Source organism: Giraffa tippelskirchi, chromosome 7 (genome assembly GCF_054371585.1).
Source record: "Giraffa tippelskirchi isolate mGirTip1 chromosome 7, T2T-mGirTip1v1.2.pri, whole genome shotgun sequence".
NCBI lineage: Eukaryota > Metazoa > Chordata > Mammalia > Artiodactyla > Giraffidae > Giraffa > Giraffa tippelskirchi.
In genome coordinates this window covers 103,671,720-103,687,311 of record NC_137281.1, presented here as the reverse complement: position 1 = coordinate 103,687,311, position 15,592 = coordinate 103,671,720, and the positions used below count along the sequence as shown (strand labels likewise).

Below are 15,592 nucleotides of genomic sequence, written 5' to 3'. Positions count from 1 at the left end.
CTCACCTATAAGAAGATATGTGATGACATAATTTTAAAGATAATGGTCCTATTAAGAGAAATAATGTAGATTGCCTGGCATGTAGTAAATGCTTAATGACTGTATATCATGCATAAAAGTATATTTGCTTTCAAAAAAAAAAACAAGATTAGATTTCTTGAAATAGCTCCACTGGTGAAATTGAAACATATTTTAATTCTCAATAGTGTTTGTATATGATGCATTTTAGAATAAATTTATTTTCATTCTATTCACACTAACTCAATAAATTAGATATAATCATTTATGTAGTTAAATATCTCATGGAATATATCTTTTTTAAAGAAATAAATGAGAATGATGGCTGTCATGTTTAAAACAAGATATGAGCATTTAACTGTGAGACATCTTATTTAAATCTTTTACCTTTTGTTTTTAAAGTATCTGCAGTTTATCCTCCTACTATAAAATGTACTTTAGTCGCTAAATCGTGTCCAACTCTTTTGCAACTCCGTGGACTATAGCCCATGAGGCTCCTCAGTCCATGGGATTTTTCAGGCAAGAATACTGGAATGGGTTGTCATTTCCTTCTCCAGTTACTGGCTGTACCACATAGCTAATTTTGTTTACTTTTGGTACCATATTGCACTTTAATTAAGAACCTTTCCAGAAAACCACAAGGCCAAAGTTGTGCTTTTCTAATTAAAAGAAAAAGCATAGTAAGCAGTTTTATTAGTAATGTGAATGATACTGTTAAGAACACATAGTGATTCAGGGAAGTAAACTTAGAATAATGTGAACTTTAATGCAGAGTACACAAAACAAAAACAACATGCATATTAATCGATTATTTCATGGTTGCCAAACATTTTTACACAGATATGTAACAAGTTTTGCTTTTGTTCCATATTCTAAAATCCCATGTCTCACAATTAGAGATTATATGGTTTTAAAAAAAATTATGGAAATGTAATGTATGGATGTGAGAGTTGGACGGTGAAGAAAGCTGAGCGCCGAAGAATTGATGCTTTTGAACTGTGGTGTTGGAGAAGACTCTTGAGAGTCCCCTGGACTGCAAGGAGATCCAACCAGTCCATCCTGAAGGAGATGAGTCCTGGGTGTTCATTGGAAGGATTGATGTTGAAGCTGAAACTCCAACACTTTGGCCACCTCATGGGAAGAGTTGACTCATTGGAAAAGACCCTGATGCTGGGAAGGATTAGGGGCAGGAGGAGAAGGGGACGACAGAGGATGAGATGGTTGGATGGCATCACCGACTCGATGGACATGGGTTTGGGTAGACTCCAGGAGTTGGTGATGGACAGGGAGGCCTGGCGTGCTGCAATTCATGGGGTCACAAAGAGTCGGACACGACTGAGTGACTGAACTGAACTGAATTGTATGTTTGAATGTGTGTTATGCACATGAAGAAAGATAAAAGGAGGCATATGTAAATATACATTCATAATATTTATAGCATAGTAGAGAAATCATCACATTAATTTTTAAAGCAATGGAGAGGAAAAAACTGAAATTGGCAACATAATCAACTAGTTAAATAAGTCACAATATATTTATAGAAAAGTTATTAGACAGTCGATAAATAGATCCAAGGTATATTACATAAGAAGGGGGGAAACAAGATATAGAATAGTTTGTATTATATATGCTATTTGAAATAGCCACATAAAATTTTAGAATCTGAGTAAGCAGTTTTGAGGGTCACTTGGTAAGCTAGGCATGCACATTCTCTGCAACAATAAGGGTTTTTTATTCCAGACTGCAGCAATTATTACAGTAAAGGCATATAGAAATAGTTGACTTCTTTTAGGAATGTAGGATAAGAATAAGAAACTATTAATAGTGGGAAGTTGGAAGTACGATTTTAATGTTTATTGTTAATAATATATGAATTTTTAAAATATGCCAATCAATAGGCAATTTAGTTTTTAAAATTAAAGCTTTTATACAAACTATTTATTTTATTTAATTTGCATGTTTTAGTCATTCCTAAACAGATTTTTAAATACAAACTTGAATGTATCCTCCTTTTCTTTAAAAAAGGCTAATATCAATAAAGAAATGTTTTTCTCCCATCAGTTTTAAAATACACAATATAGTTCTATTGACTATAATCACCATTCTTTACATTTTTAATATGTATACATATATTGAAATTATGTTGTACATCTGCAATTAATTTGTTATAAGTCAATTATATCTCAATAAAAATATTTTAAGGAAATAATTGCTATATTTTTTCTAAATTATATTTTGTTATATAAACACAAATTAATTTTTGCTATTACCATTGTTTATCATGAAGGAGAGGAATATGATGAAAACATGTAGTTCTATAAATCAACAGGTAAACTTTTTTATAAAAGACACTAATGCCTAATATAGAATTATCTCTATCAGAGAAAGCATCCATAACCAGATTTAAAGACTCCTTGATCATATTCTGATACGATTCCAAACTACTCTCTAGGATTAAAATAATTCTGAAATAAATGTGAAAATATACTAAAGTACTCATTTCTAACCTGCTGCTGTCAAAATAAGTCTCATGTTAACTTGCTTTGATGTCGTAAAGCCCAACTAATAGATTCACATCAGCCTTGGTGAGATTTTTGGAAAGTGGTTTTCATTCCTATTGAAAAGAGAGCAAAAAATTATTGACAATACAGATATATATTGTTTAGGACTAAAATTACTTTAAATAATGGAAATAATTGTGCTGATCAGTAATTTTTTATAATATTAAACAGAAATTTAATACATGTTTACACGACTCCTAGGAATTCATTGAAATGCATATAGATGCATGTTTACAGAAACATGCATGTTATAGAAACACATGCATATTTACAAAAACATCATGAGAACTTAAAGTGAGGAGACTCATTAGGTGAGTTTATATATTCACCCTTTGAGCACACGTTGTATGCAGGCCACCAGGTGAAGCTGTGGGCATTGGGTAGGTACTGTGTAAGGGCAGGTCAACTGGAAGCCATTGTCAACTGACCGAGAAGATAGTTTACTATCATATTAAACTTATAAACTAATGGGTTTATAATAGGAAATGTGTAAATAAATATCACCGAGCAAAGTGAGAAGTCCATTTCCACACTCACAGAGCTGGATTTTGCCCAGATGTTGGCAGGTGTCATAAGATTCCTGGGTCAGAAATAAAGGCCTTTATTACTCATGGCATAGCATGTGATTTGAGCCTCATGTGTATGTTGGTTCTCCTGGCCCCTAGGTCTCATGAAGGTGACACAGAGGCAGGCTCAGGTAGATGCTGCACATACAGTGGGTTTGCACTAGAGCTGAGGAACCTCAAGCTTAGGAAGTGCCAATATTTTAAAGAGAGCCGCTAGCAAATCTGCTCAACATTTGCCTCAGAGAAACACATTATCTTTATCATTTGAGCAACAAAAAATCTTGAACTTTGCTCCAGAAGAGGTACTATCTCTATCTTCCAATGCTGTGTGCTATACAAACATCTATGAAAAGATGGTCCAGAGCAAGCAGTCTTAATGCTTCTATTTGAAAAACATGCAGAAGTATGAGGGATTCTTGGAGAAGTACCTCCCAACATGTAGTTCCTGGATAATCTGACCATAATAGGAATACTAATCTTTTGATAGAAGTTTTAAATTATTTCATAATTATAATGATCCAACCTAAAGTTTCTCAATATTAGATTTGTCTAATATTTAATGACTTAGGTGATTCTCAATTATCTATACACAAAGGACTTGGTTTGATTTGCTTTTAAAATTTCAGTAAATGAAATTTCTCAAGAATCTACTGAATTTATGATCTACTAAACAGAACAGACTCAGCCTCCACCCAATAAAGATCCAATTGTCAAATTGACTGTAATATGTTTATTTAGAGACTGGATTTTTTTTTTTTTGTAAAGACACATATAACCTATACAAGCATTTTGCTTTTTGCTTCAATTACAGTTGTTGTACTGCTCAGCCATGTCGGGCTCTTTCAAACCCTCTGGACTATAGCTTACCAGGCTCCTCTGTCCATGGGATTTTTTCAGGCAAGAATACTACAGTGGGTTGCCATTTATAGTATGGAATTACAGTAAGTAATAATCTGAAATTAGATTGTTACTGAAAGCAATTCTATATTTATTCTGTCAAAGAGAATATTAGAAAGTAGAAATATATTCTAAATATATAAAAATATTTTTAAAATTTTCTCTCTCTTTTAATCTCTGCCACTCCCTATGTAGTAGTATATTTAATACCCAGACTATAAAGCCTCTAACTTTATATATAAAAATTTACCTTCAAATATAAAATATCTAGTTTTAAATATAATTTTTTCATATTACAAATATGATGTTATAAAGTTTTATAATATTTCTACAAAAGAGGGAAATCATCTAATAAATACTAGATTTAAAAGAGTTAGAAAGAGTTTCATATTTCTTATTTTCTCTTTGAAACCTTGTTGAATTTCTCACCAGGAAATCAACATGATAACCTATGGAAATTAATAGCAAGTATTTGGCTCTTTATAGATCTTATATCCTTGCCCTTCTTTTTCCATTCCTCATTCTCTCATGATAATTGTTCAGATTTACATAAATTTGTTGTCAGAATATTCTTTTCCCACCTAATTAAACCTCATACTTCCCTAGAAAAATTGATAGAATATAGCACTATCACTTTAGTAGGAAGTTTGCAGTGGCAAGCTAAGTCTGAATATGAAATACTTGCTTTTGAATAAAGGTAATCATATGTGGCCTGGTGGTCAATAAATTAAATTCCAATGGCATATTCCAGAGAATAAGCAAGGAGAGATATAGGCTACTCTATTAGTGAGTATCTTCTGGTTGAATTTAGATTAATTAACAACTATTTGTTTTACTCTAAAAAGTTACATAAGGACAATATTTAAAATACTGTTTTCCTTTTTATATAGTTAGAAAAGCATGCTTTGTCCCTTTCTGAGTATTATGCAGATTAGCAATGGCAATCACACTATGCAAAAGAATGCTGCTGCTGCTGCTGCTAAGTCGCTTCAGTTGTGTCTGACCCTGTGCGACCCCATAGACGGCAGCCCACTAGGCTCCCCCTCCCCTGGGATTCTCCAGGCAAGAACACTGGATTGGGGTGCCATTTCCTTCTCCAATGCATGAAAGTGAAGTCGCTCAGTCGTGTCTGACTCTTAGCGACCCCATGAACTGCAGCCTACCAGGTTCCTCTGTCCATGGGATTTTCCAGGCAAGAGTACTGGAGTGGGGTGCCGTTGCCTTCTCCAATGCAAAAGAATGAGGCTATAGTAAACTGAGTGTAGTCATAGACTTTTCCTGAAATAACCTGTCATCCATATGTACTTCACTTTTTCTGTGACCTTCTTGTATCTAACTTTTTTACACAATTCAAGTCCCTTCCTCCTGTATTCTTCAGTCCTGGACATTACCTGTTGGGCTCTCTAGGTTCTCATTTATGCCTGCTATAATTTCTGGACTTCCCGGCGGCTCAGCGGTAAAGAATCTGTCTGAAATGCAGGAACCTCAAGAGGCACAGATTCGATTCCTGGGTTGGGAGAATCCGTTGGAGGAGGGCATGGATTCCTGTATTTCAGTATTCCTTGCTGGAAAATCCCACGGACAGAGAAGCATGGCCTGTTACAGTCCATAGGGTCGCAAACAGTCAGATACGACTGAGGTGGCTTCGCAGGCACATATGCACACATTTAAACATTTAAAAATGTCTCAACAACTTGCTTGAATTTTAATAATTACCTCAGGAATGTCCAAATCCTTGAGATTTCCTTAAAAGAAACAAAAGAGCTTCCAAGGTCTGCTATGTGGCTGAGAGATATTGATACCATTTCAAGACCATGTAGCCACAAAATGTGATAACATTGAAGTTGAAACTGTTCCTTATCTGTAAGAAGAAGTGAAACGGAATAAGTTGAATACAGGTTTTCTAAGAGAGGATGGTTTACTATTAAAATAGATGTGTTAGTATTATCAGGCTTTTAAAGCAATAAGTGTGCAAATTTTACGTTATCTCTGAAACAGAGAGAAGTCATAGATCATAACCCAGGAGGCAAAAGACTGCAGTTTTTATAGTTAAAAGAAAGTCTCTTTGTTTTGTTTAATGTTTATAAGGTTATCAGAGAAATAGGTTTGAAATGTAGTACATTCTGGTAGTAGAAGAGAGCAAAGGCATATAGATTAACTTTCAAGGTTAAAGGAGTCATATTTTGTTTCTTAGCCTTCATATTTGAATGACAGAGCCATTAATACTCATAGATATCAATGCAAATTATTTTTATTTATTTTTATAATAACCCTGAACAAGTCTGTTAAAGGTGAGGAGCAGAGCATATCAGAGTTTTCCTTGAAGCACTTGAATCTGATTGTGGGAGAGCTCCATACAAGGTTTCTGTACTTTAATTTATTGCATTCAAAGCCAATCTACCTAAAACAGTATTACAATATTCATTTTTAACTTTTCAAGTTACTTATTCATTTTCCTATATTTGAGTATCTCAAGGTGAGGTTTATAGTTCTTTTCCTGGGTTTTAATACAATAAAGTGGAAAGAAACATGTTAGAAAATAAACCATTCAGAACATAGAAGAATAGATAAAAAGAATAATGTAAAAATACATAATGAACAGGAAAATTTCCTTTACATATTTTTCCATCACAATAGTCTGAATTTTCTTGAGCTTTCTATATATTATGATCATACCATTTAAATGCGTTTAATATATATTTATTGAGCATTGATAGTTTAGTCACTGGGTGTGATAGAAAAATGAACAAGACAGAGATTCTAACCATAAGAACCTTGAGATTCAGTAGAAGCAAATAAAATATTTGCTTCCTGGGTAGCTCAGATGGTAAAGAATCTGCCTGCAATGCAGGAGACCTGGGTTTGATCCTTGAGTCAGGAAGATCCCCTGGAGAAGGGAATGGCAACCCACTCCAGTATTCTTGCCTGGAGAATTCCATGGACAGGGGATCCTGGCAGGCTAGTCCATGGGGTTGCAAAGAGTCGGACATGACTGAGCAACTAATACACACATACATGGAGAGAAAATATGATATATTTATCATATATATGATATCAATATATAATAAATCTGGCATGTTACAAGGTAAAGATTAAATTAAATAATGTAAATAAGTCAAATAACACATTGTAATACTAGAGAGAATATAACCTAAGATAATATAACTTGAACAATTAAAATATTTTTGTTCTCCATTCCTAGGAACTTCTCCTAACACAACAATCCAAGCAATAAAAAAAAGTTACATGTTTAAGAATGTCAAGAGAACTTAAAAGTTGAACAATAACAGAAATTGATGTTTATTGTTCAACTCAATGAGATATAATGTGCCTTAAAATAATAGTTTTAAAAACTGTTGTAACAGGGATTTCCTTGTGGTGAAGACTCTGCTTGCCAATGAAGGGGACACAGGTTTGATCTTTGGTCCAGGAAGATCCTACTCACCATGGGACAACAAAGCCCATATGCCACAAATATTGAGCCTGCACTCGAGAGCCTGAGAGCTGCAATTACAGAGCCCACAAGCTACAGCTATTGAAGCCTGCACCCCTAGAACTCATGCTCTGCAACAAGAGAAGCCCACCCACAATGAGAAATCTGTGCACCATGACTAGAGAGTTGCCTGCACTTGATACAACTAGAGAAAGCCCCACACAGCAACCAAGACCCGGTAGAGTTAATTTTTTTTTAATGCCATAATAGAGAATGTGTTAAGTAACTATGACTTCGATTTTAATAAATCATAATAAAATTATTTTAAAATTAGCAGCAAAGAAAAATGATCTCCAAAAGATTATTATCAGTTCAGTTCAGTCGCTTAGTCGTGTCCGACTCTTTGCGACCCCATGAATTGCAGCACGCCAGGCCTCTCTGTCCATCACCAACTCCCAGAGTCTACCCAAACCCATGTCCATCAAGTTGGTGATGCCATCCAACCATTTCATCCTCTGTTGTCCCCTTCTCCTCCTGCCCCCAATCCTACCCAGCATTATGGTCTTTTCCAATGAGTCAACTCTTCGCATGAGGTGACCAAAGTATTGGAGTTTCAGCTTCAACATCAGTCCTTCCAATGAACACCCAGGATTGATCTCTTTTAGGATGGATTGATTGGATCTCCTTGCAGTCCAAGGGACTCTCAAGAGTCTTCTCCAACACCACAGTTCCAAAACATCAATTCTGTGGTGCTCAGCTTTCTTCACCATCCAACTCTCACATCCATACATGACCACTGGAAAAACCATAGCCTTGACTAGACGGACTTTTGTTGGCAAAGTAATGTCTCTGCTTTTAAATATGCCATCTAGGTTGGTCATAACCTTCCTTCCAAGGAGTAAGCGTCTTTTAATTTCATGGCTGCAATCACCATTAGCAGTGATTTTGGAGCCCAAAAAAATAAAGTCTGACACTGTTTCCACTGTTTCCCCATCTATTTCCCAGGAAGTGATGGGACCAGATGCCATGATCTTAGTTTTCTGAACATTGAGCTTTAAGCCAACTTTTTCACTCTCCTCTTTCACTTTCATCAAGAGGCTCTTTAGTTCTTCTTCTCTTTCTGCCATAAGGGTGGTGACATCCGCATATCTGAGGTTATTGATATTTCTCCCGGCAATCTTGATTCCAGCTTGTGTTTCTTCCAGCCCAGCATTTCTCATGATGTACTCTGCATATAAGTTAAATAAGCAGGGTAAAAACATAGAGCCTTGACATACTCCTTTTCCTATTTGGAACCAGTCTGTTGTTCCATGTCCAGTTCTAACTGTTGCTTCCTGACTTGCATACAGGTTTCTCAAGAGACAGGTCAGATGGTCTGGTTTTCCCATCTCTATAGCAAGAAAATAATGAAAAACTCTAAACACCATTATCAGTTTAAAATATACAACATGATATAATTGTTTTCATTATTATTTGATTATATTATTTTATTATTCCCCTTTATATGATGAGATAACATTTGTACCTTAAAGAAAGACAAGAAAAATTTAAACATAAAATGTTTCTCTCTGTTGAGACCACCTCCCTCCACTCTAATATTCATTGTTCATCTGCATATCTGACTTTCACAATAACAGAAATACTTATCTAACTATAAAGTTCAATTTTTCTTCTTCTGGCACCAGCTATGTAACTTCTTAGAAAATAACATTCCTTTCTCAATTCTATAAGGGGTCACAATGACCCACCACTGGCCATGTTCGTGAGGACATCTTTGGTGACCTTTACTAACAATGCCAATATATCATTCCCCTTAAAGAGTGATTGGTGCAGAATAGCCTGGGTCCAGATGACCTGAGGCAATACTGAGCTGCACCTAATGGCAGTTCTTAGCTTAAATATTTATCTATGACCTTCTTGTTATATAGCTTTATTACTTATTTCCTGCCTATTTTACAAAGGTTTTTTTTTTTTTTGCATTATTAAACATGTGACTGAGTCTCCAATAAAAATAATGATTACTAGGCAACTTGAAACAGTTGACCAAATATATAATTCTGTAAGATGAATGACTGTAACAGTGTAACTCCAGATATGGCAAGAAGCAATAAGACAGAAGCATTTCCTAGACTGTAACAGACTAGCAAAACAGGGGTCCAGAGGCTTTGGGTACTGTTAACAGGGCGTAATCTGGCAATAGCACATTAAATAGACTATCAAAAAAATCTTTGCCTGACCTTGGAATGAACATCCTAGAACCTCCAGACAAATTGTTCATAACATGCCTCCCAAAGCTTGGTTGAAGATAAGACCAAAAAGGAGAGCATGGTAAAGTAAAGAATGCTGCCTACCATTTAGTTGTATAGAAATCAAGTAAATAGCCACTGCAGTTGCTGACCTACAATATACCCTGAAACAATATTGGGGCAGTACTTTGCTGGTGGTGAAGCGGATAAGAATCTGCCTACCAATGCAGGGGACATGGTTTTGATCCCTGGACCGAGAAGATTCTACATGCTGTTGAGCAACTAAGTCTGTGCGCCACAACTACTGAGCCTGGCTCTAGGGCCTGTGAGCCCAAGTACTGAGCCCATGTGCTTGGAGTTTATGCTCCACAGCAAGGGCAGCTACCACAATGAGAAGCCTACACAACACAATGAAGAGTAGTCCGCGCTCACCGCAACTAGAGAAAACCCATGCAAAGCAAAGAAGACCCAGTGCAACCCAAAATAAATAAATAAATAAAATTTTTTAAAAAAAAGAATATTGGAGCAAAGATTAGGATGAGATACTCTATACTATGGGAAAACTGGCAGAACTATCCCTCAGATAGCTAAATATTTTTATTAGAAAATTTTTTGAACCCAGTTTCTTGCATCTTCTCATACTTAAAAAGCACTAACACCATTAACTAAGATCTCTCTTCTTTGAGAATAGCAGTAGCCTCCTACCAAGATGGGCCTTTAATTGCACACACCCTTTCTCCAAAATCACATATGTATGGGCCTTCTGCCTTATCTTTTTCTTTTTTTTCCTCAGAATTTCCATCCTATTTACAGCTGAATGATATTCCTTTGCATGTATGTAGTCACATATATAAAATACCATATATGCATATGTATATCACATTATCTTTTTTGGTTGTTGGTTTCCATATATCAACATGAATCAGCTATAGGTATACACACGCCCCTTCCTCTTGAACCTGCCTTCTCCTTCTCACCTCCCACCCCATCACATTAAGACAGTATAGTACTGGCATAAAAACAGAAATATAAACCATTGGAACAAGATAGAAAGCCCAGAGATAAACCATGCACTTATGGGCACCTTATCTTTAACAAAGGAGGCAAGAATATACAATAGAGAAAAGATAAGTGGTGCTGGACACCTACATGCAAAATGAAACTAGAATATTTCCCCTTATCTTTTCAGAACAGCTTTCAGAGCTCTCTGAGAAGACTGTCTTCTGGGTTATAATCCTCAGGTTGGCTTGAATAAAAATTTCCTTCTTAGATTGACTATTGATTAATTTTTGTTGTCAGTAGTGAACAGGAAAAAAAAGTCTTGGCTCTTTCCCAACCTTATTTTTTCTCATGATTTTACATTTCTCAATTGCCTATTCTTTCAGCAGGCTTCCTAAGATTAATGAACAACATTTTTAAAATAAATATTCATAGATTGAGGGATTCCTTGTGGCTTGGTGGAATAAATAAGTTCCATTTATGGCTATAATATCTCTCAAGTACAAATACATAAACTGTTGTAATTTAACTTTTTCTATATCTGTATCTATAGCCATACTGTATCTTTCTGTATCTTAGTGTCATTTGGGGACTTATCAATTCAGGATCAGTATCTCTCTCTACTACACTGCATGGGAGAAATCTTGGAAATACACTTGGCAGAATCTCTTGTCAGCAGGATTCTGGGTTAGATTCAGTTAAAAGCATTCACAAAAGATTTGGAAGACTAAAGACCTCCCCTGGCAGTGGTGGGCAGAAACAAAAGATTAATATAGACTCAAGCACATTGGGAGTGATTTACTGGCCTTGTCACAGAAAGGGGAGCTCATTAGAACCAGTCTTGTGTGATTTCTGTAAACTTCTAATCTCTGTAATGACATTTTTCTCTGACTCTTGCTCTCCAAGCCCTTCTAAGAGTTTTCTAAGCACACCATTAGCATATTTTGAAATGGAATTGTTTTCTCTAATACTTTGAATACAACTAAACCATGATTGATTACAATTTATGTCCACATCATTAACTGTATCTTTTTATGTGTATCCATAATTGTATCTATACATAGTCATCTGTTGATGAGAAGTTATTCAGAAATGTTAAAATGAATTCTAGAATTGCCTTTGAATAATGATTTCCATGAAACCAAAACACTGACTTCATGTATGACTAAAGATTTTTCTAAAATATCTTGGCAAACTGTTATAGCTTACAGTAACATAGTTATCGGTGGCATGCAAAGAGGTGTTTAAAGATACATTTTAAACAATATCTAGAATGTTAAATTAAACATAAAGCATTAACTTTATTGTATATCCTTTTGATTTATTCATAACTAAAGAAAGAAGCAGAATTATTGGTAAAATCAATATTTCAATATCCATGCTTCTTTCTTGGAAATCATATGACAAACTTTAAATTTGTCATTATCTTTATATTTTTTTAAATTACAGAATCCTGAACTGTATTCACCGCTTATGAAGCTAATATCTATCTATGGCTATAATTTAAAACATTATATTGGTAGTTAAGTCTATTCCCCAGGACTTTTGATTGGAATTTAATGTAGTCCTAGAGAAATGACAGTTCATTGACTAAAGCAATAATTACTTTGAGTAAAAATCACAAATCTCTAAAACCTCTAATAGGCTTAGAACTATTTAAAGTATGGAGGTTGATATCAAATCTGTAAAAAAAGTAGAAAATAATTTAAAAGCTCTGAAAGGGGATAATTATATTCACTTAATTATTATTAATGTTTTATATGATTCCAGACAGCTAATATTTACAATCACTCAGACCAGACTATATGCCTCGAGGCTAAATTACCTTACTCTTGAGTTCTATAGGGAACTGGCTGGCCCTTTTTACTCCTTTTATTCATATCTGTGCTTTCCCCTGATTCACAATTCTTGAAATGACCCTTTGTTCTCCCATAGCAAATTGTGTCACTCATTACCACAATCTCTTAAAGGGCTTTACTACCTTCAGAGTATCTTTGTAAGGCATAAACATGATCACGCCATTTCCCTACTTGAACTATTCAAAATTTTACCCTTTCATCTCAAGAAATGTTCAAAACCTTAATATGAATCATAGACCCTTTTCTGCTCAGGTCCTCTCTTAGCCTCCAGGTCATATATATAATGATAGCTGGCTCTTTAATCTCTCTGTTCTAGAGATAAATAACTCTGTTCTAGAGTTAATTTCCTGACTAGGTGAGGTTATCTCCAGAAGAAGTCCAGAATTTTACTGAGTAGAGTGAAGGAAGAGGGATTGGAACTGAAATAAATGTGACTCTGGAAGATATTAAGGAGTCTGCTGCCACTTACACCTTCTCAATTTGGCAGCCAACTCCAATTCCAATACATTGGAAGAAATAGGCAATAGTTTCCCAGAGAAGTAATATGACGCTGCATCTGCAGAAATGATCATTGACCACTGAGAGAAAGCATTGCTCTTCCCTCCACAAGAAATATACCTGTAACATTATTTCTTATTCCTCAGGCCACAACATATATGTCACTTCTGGAATACCTTCAAGGCTGGAGTGCATGCTCTTGCTTTTGCTTTTCCATGATACTTTGTATCTTTACCCCTTTGATAAATTTATCACACTGTATTATAAGGAATTTTTCAAAATTTATTTTCACTACCAAAATTATATGTGAATTTTTTTTGACACATTGAAATAATGGCTTTACTACACTAACATTTTTATCATTTAAAAGTAATCTATCAATTTCCTCTCACTTATAGATAACACTGTTAACAGGATATTTATATATATATGTATATATGAGTGTAAAGTTTTAGTTACTTGTCAACTCAATCTGTTTTTGTGTAATTTAAGTATGTGGTTTCTCAATAATGAATTTTTGAAAATAATTTTCTTCTATAAAAGTTTAAAGACTAATGAATAAAGTATAGGATTATATTTCATTACATGCCTGATGTTCTAGTAAAGAATGAATAAAGTGATTCAGAGTACAGATAGAATTTAAGAAATGGGAATGGCAACCCACTCCAGTACTCTTGCCTGGAAAATCCCACAGACGGAGGAGCCTGGTAGGCTGCAGTGCATGGGGTCGCTGAGAGTCGGACACGACTGAGCAACTTCACTTTCACTTTTCACTTTCATGCATTGGAGAAGGAAATGTCAACCCACTCCAGTGTTCTTGCCTGGAGAATCCCAGGGACGGGGGAGCCTATGGGGTTGCACAGAGTCGGACACGACTGAAGCAACTTAGCAGCAGCAGCAGCAGCATTATAGCTTCTGTTGAACTAAATGTCCTCCTATACTATATATATTTAAATACTTTAAACTATTTTATCTTCTACTAAATCATCACCACATGTATATATTTTTAGGCCAATAATCACTGTTTTTAACTGTGACATTGTTGACTCTGAAATTATTCAGTTCTCCCTCCTCTCCACAGTATCTCAATTCTACATCCTCACTTCACCCAACTATCTCAGTGAATCTGTCAACTTTTCATGTCTGTTCTTGACACTGTGGTCTCTGAAATGAACTTGGAAGACTTTCTCTACAAGCAGTATAGGGCCTGATATCCCTCAAGGACTGGCTTGGATCTTGCAGAAGAAGGCTTCTTGGTCTCCATATCCTGGTCTCAGGATATAAGGATCATGATTAATCTTTTAGTTCATTTAAGTAAAATGAACTAAGTCAACAATGGTTAGATATATTTATTCTGCTTATAAGTTAGGAGAAATTATACAATTGAGATTAAACCCCCTTTGAGAAGCAGGGCCAAAGCAAAGCTGGTTCTATTTTTACTTTCTATTTTTAAAATAAATTTATATTTTTAGAAGAGTTGCAAAGAGTTAACTGTGGAAGCAGGGAGACAAGCTATGAATGTTGGGATGACATATCAGTGACCTTGACCAAGATATGAGCAGTGGAAATAGTAATGTGGAGCTCAGCATCTGGATATTATTTTTCCAAAAAATTGGATGTAATTTACAAGATAAAAAGTTGAGTATATAAGGACTTTGGCTGAAACAGCTAAAAGGCCAGTATTTCACTTAACTGAGTGAAATGGGTGGAACAGATTTGAAGTAGCAAGAGAAATCAAGAGTCTCATACTATATGTGATCACCAAGAGAATGTGTAGACAGAGACAAGAAGCCCCAAAACTGAGCCCTGGGCACATCAACATCCAGAGACTAGAAGCAGAGGAGGGACTGATGGAGACTCTGTGTGTGTGTGTGTGTGTGTGTGTGTGTGTGTGTTAAGTCACTTCAATCGTGTCCGACTCTTTGCGACCCCATGGACTTTAGCCCACCAGGCTCCACTGTCCATGGGATTCTCCAGGCAAGAATACTGGAGTGGGTTGCCACGCCCTTCTCCAGGGGATCTTCCCAACCCAGAGATCAAACCCATGTCACATGTCTCCTGCATTGGCAGGTAGGTTCTTTACCACTAGCACTACCTGGGAAGCCCATGTTGTTGACTATCAGAAGGCAAAGACTGGGTTAGGAAGCTAGCTGGATGGAGGAGATCTGGATAGCACTCCACCACCACCTCCTGTGTTCATGTCCAGCCTGCAGTTAGCCTGGTTTAGAGCAGATGCTCTTGGTCACGTTCAACCTGTCTGCCTCTGCTTTTGCTCTGTGGTGACAGAGAATGGGTGTGAAATGGGAAGAACATGGCTTGCCCTCAGTAGATGGGACAGAGCTGCAATATTGTTGGTGGGGGTGACCTTACGGCACAGGGCAGAGTTTCCAGAGTGGGTGACTTTGCTGCTAATACTTCTTCCTGGTCAGTGTGCTGCCCATGGGGCAGCCAGATAGATACTGGGAGTTGGGCATAATGGAGACTAAGTATAAATAACTATTCGGGTAAAAGAAAA

General features: G+C 35.9%; 1 protein-coding gene across 3 annotated transcripts in view; it reads right to left on the bottom strand.

The window, feature by feature from the left end:
- Positions 1–15,592, bottom strand: part of LOC145514141 (uncharacterized) — a 959,076-nt gene that overhangs the window by 637,732 nt on the left and 305,752 nt on the right. For all 3 annotated transcript variants that reach the window (XR_014059866.1, XR_014059862.1, XM_081511229.1), the window contains exons 7-8: positions 5,759–5,903; positions 2,526–2,632 (exon numbers count right to left, since the gene is read on the bottom strand). The gene's annotated coding sequence lies outside the window, so the exon portion shown is untranslated. The remainder of the gene's footprint in view (positions 1–2,525; positions 2,633–5,758; positions 5,904–15,592) is intronic.